Source organism: Struthio camelus, chromosome 4, assembly GCF_040807025.1.
Source record: "Struthio camelus isolate bStrCam1 chromosome 4, bStrCam1.hap1, whole genome shotgun sequence".
Lineage (NCBI taxonomy): Eukaryota > Metazoa > Chordata > Aves > Struthioniformes > Struthionidae > Struthio > Struthio camelus.
Window position 1 is genome coordinate 39055242 of NC_090945.1, and position 4271 is coordinate 39059512.

A 4271-nucleotide genomic window follows, 5' to 3' on the forward strand; every position below is an offset into this window, starting at 1 on the left:
ATTTGATTTCACAAGACAAAATGGTTCAGTGCAATGAATGGCCATCTGGTTTGTATAGGATGTGGTGAAAGTAGCTCAGAAAAGAGCGTAGTCACACTGGGCCAGCCCTGCTATTACATCACCGCGAGGCATGACCTTGTTGAGTGCTGTATCAAGTCTTGCTACACAAGACTGGGTTCTGCATCCTATTTTGCCTCTTTGGAAAGGTAGTGTTCCAGGGAAAGTTACTGTCTTGTGTCCACTGAATGTCCCCTTGACATCTCTGGTTGAGGAGCAGCGCTGCACTCCACCACTCAGTGTGAGGCTAGTTTGGTCATCACCAGGTCCGTGCTCTCCTCTTACCCACCGGGGTTAAAAATGGAGCTGCTCTTTGCCCTGCCTGCTCCATCTGCTAGGTGCTATTCTCAGAGCTTACAGCCAATCCATCAAATCTTTTCATTTACATCCATCTTATTATTATTACCTTCTGGTTTACAGCTACCCCTCTGGGTAGCCCAAGAGGAAGAGATGCTGCCCTTTCCCTGAGAAGGACAGGTTGAACGCTCAAAGGCTGGCGCAGTGTGTGGGGCCCAAGCAGGTGTTTCAGGGGGAGGAAGGGCTTAGGAGCATGCGATGAAAAGGAGACCGAAACTTTGATAGAAGGAAGAAAGCATTCAGACAGCAGGGAAAGAGAGAGAGACTGAAAAAAAAGGAAGGAGAAGCTTAGGAAGAAGAGAGGAAGGCAAGAGTTTCTGTTGTGGGGAAACAGCTTTTTAAATGTAACTATCAAAGTTAAAAGACTGGTTTCTTCCCCAATTATCCCATTGGCTGGGCGTATTCCCTGGAAGAAATTCCTTTGTGCCCCTAGGCTTCAGTTTTGCTTCTTCAAATTCAGATTAACAATCCTATTGATTTTTCTCTCTGCAAGGTAAATAACAACACATGGTGTAGTATTAGCCACTTAGAATTGCAGAAGATGGCACCCATGGGGAAGGATGTTTGCACATGTAACGTGTTGCCCCCTCACTTACTCGCAGGCCTATGCGAAGATGCTGGTATTAAGCCCTACACTGGGCATGAAATACAGCGTCTTAATTCAACGCTGAATTTACTGCTCTTAAGTGAATGGTCACCATGTGCACAGACAAAAGGAATGCATTTGCTTGGTCAGTAAACCTTTTTTTATGGGCATGAAAATAATTTGGCTTCTATTTTCTCCTCACTAGGCAGATTCTATTTGGTCAGTACAGGGCTGTCACAGGCTGTGCTGTTCTCTTCTTTGCCATGACCACTACTTTTTGTTATTGTACTGGAGCTCTTCTTAGTGGTGTTTTAAGACAGACCCAGACACAGGGCATGAAGAAGCTCAGCTGTGCACAATTCCTGTTTTACTGACACTGTAGCACCCTCAGCAATCTACTCAGAAAGCTTAGAGCTGACTTCGCGTTTTTTGGCCTTGATCTCTGGCTCTAAAGTTAATTGGGATAATTTAGAGTTCACACCCATCTCCCTGAGGGTCTGGTTTAAAAATACATGTAATGTGAGTTTTAAGATTATTTCTTTTGATTGAAAGTATTTGGAAATGTTCCTCTCCACTGGTTTTAAAAGGTGTCATTTTTTTATGAATGTTGAGATGTTGATTAATAAAATTCCGAAAGCATTAACTCAATTGAGTGGACTCCAATTTTTTTATTATTATGATTCGTGAAAATAAATGTAATAAAAAAAAATCCCAGCAGCTCTGTTAAACTGTATCCTCAGCAATCTCCCTCTTGATAGCCCTTCCAGATGTTTTATAATGCTATACATAGGACCATTTGCTGTTTTCTCTGGGGAAAGACGAATGAAACTTTGGCTCAGTACCACGAGCCTTCAGCTTGTGACTCTGCATCGCAGGCACGTTATACGCTACCCTGTACTTTGGGAAGGGGCTGGGCTATTTAGTCTCCCCACTTTTAAGATACCTTAGAGAGAGCAGCTTTTGCTCGGCTGCTGCACGTTGCCCTTTTCCAGGCTCTGGATGTGGTCGAAGGATGACTCACAGGAGGTGATGCCCTGACCCAGCAAGGATCACCTCCACTCCATGTGCTGAGGTCCCCGAGGCTCCCAGGGTCGGCGTTCAATAAAAGTGACCTTGAGAGCAGACTTAAATGCAGCAAGCCCCATGGCCTCTCTCTTCTCCATCTGCTCGGCTGGGCGTCACCCAGGCTCAGCACATCTCCCACACCATCTTGCACGCAAGAGCCGCTTCGATGAAGGCCATGTCCACCCAGCATCGACTCCTCATGCAGAGACCCACCAGTGGCACAATCTTTCCCTGGAGATCGGGGCTAAAACACTACTGGTTATGCTCTTCCAAGGGCTGACATGAAATATGCCCTCTAAAAGGAGCAGGATACATTGCAGCCCTTTGTACTTGTGAAGGATGAAGGGGTGAGACGTGGGGGAGACGGGAGGGGAGGATTGTTCCCGCTCCCTACGCACCGACCTTGGGAAGGATTTATTGCTCTGATCGTGTTTGGGACACAGACTGCTCAGAATAATCATCTATCCTACACGTCTGAGTAAGCTGCCACAAGAGATTCATTTGTAAACTGGTCTAACTTCTTCCTGAAGTTTCTTTCTCCTTTATACTGCAAAGGCTAATATATTGTTCAAATTAAAATGGACCTGGGGACTGAAGACAGAGTTGGTTATTGAGTGGAATGGACTGTTGAGGAGTGGGTAATATATTTAAAGACTGTGTAGCAGTCACAAGGGACAATATAGTCTGATTTATTTGATTTGGCATAATTTATAGTATACTATACTATGTTGTGATTCTTCAGGATTTTATCAGGAAATTTGCATTTAATATTTAAGAATCTCTGAGCAGAAACACTCATTCTTTTCTTATTTTAGCTTTATACATATATCCTTGTACCACAGAAGAATTTATAAGTGTATAAAGGGTTTTAGTAAGTTCAGAGGGTGAAAAAAAAATGCAAAAAACTAAGAGCAGCAAGGGAAAACTATTTCTGTTTCACCTATTCCCAAGAGCATGGGTGGACTTCATTAGAAAAGCTATGCTGTGTCTGCACTAATCCTCCTCTTTTTATCTTCAGGATAGAATAGGCCTTGGTATAGCCTCCTAGATCCAGAGGTCAGTGGCTCGACTGGTGTAAATCACCACAGGAATTCAATTATTTCATCCTATTCAGAAACTTTCCCACAAAGGGATATTTCAGGTGAAACTGGGGCTTTCATGAGGCTTGAGCACAAGATTGGGTCCCTCAGCACAGTCTCATGAGATTCTACATCTTTTGTCCTGGAAGTTGAAACCTTTTCCACAGGCAGACTAGGAGTGGTGGATCCTCCACACCCTGAGCCCTACTGAAGTACCGCATGATGCAGTGGAAATCTCAGCAGATGGCATGTTAACCATGCTAAAAGTTCATAAATGGATCTGGGTCTTAAGTCTGTGAAATGTCGTGGTCTCAGCCACTCTGCTGGACCTTCCAGTGGTGTGACTTCTAGGTACATTGAATGGTTTTGAGGTTCGTACTCTTAAGGTATAATGGCCTGCAGGCCTTGAGTCCTCAGCCCCAAGGAGTTCATTTGGGACAACTTGAATCCTTGGTGAGCTGCAGACTGCAACATTATTTAAAATCTTTTTGACAGTCAAGCACATGCAGTGTTTAAAGTTTTAATAGACTTAGAGCTGATTCTGGAGTTCACCAGCATCTGGGTACATCCGTAATTTACAAGTGCCTCTTACTTGGTTTGTTTAGTAAATTGTACCTAAGAGCGTTTTTGAAACTTTGGCAGCTCCATGTAGAGTTTCATGATTCATCTGTGCTTTTGCCAACTGCTTTAGTTCTTTTCTTTTTGTTTCTTTTTTCTCTTCTCCCTTTCCCTTTTGGAGGACATTCTTAAATACTTAATTTAGGGCTTTGGTTTGGAATGCATTTTATCAGACACCTTTCCTGTGCCAAAACCCTTTACACACTCTATTAAGGACAACTTTCCACATACTAATATATTTGTTTGTAAAATTGCTTTTAAAATCAGTGTCGCTTCTAAGTGGTAAAAGGTAAAGCATGATGGGCCAAAGCCACTTTTGGAAGAACCCTGCTGATTTCTAATAACTTGCACTCAGGGTGACTGTAGCCTGCTAAGTTCAGACAATGGTTGCTTTCCTGCAACCTCTCTTTCCACTCCTTCCTTACCTTTCACTCTCCCTGGCTCAATTTGTTGAAAAATACCTGCAGAAAGGTGAGTTCAACAGCTTTGTAAAGAGGTCTGAAGCTGCT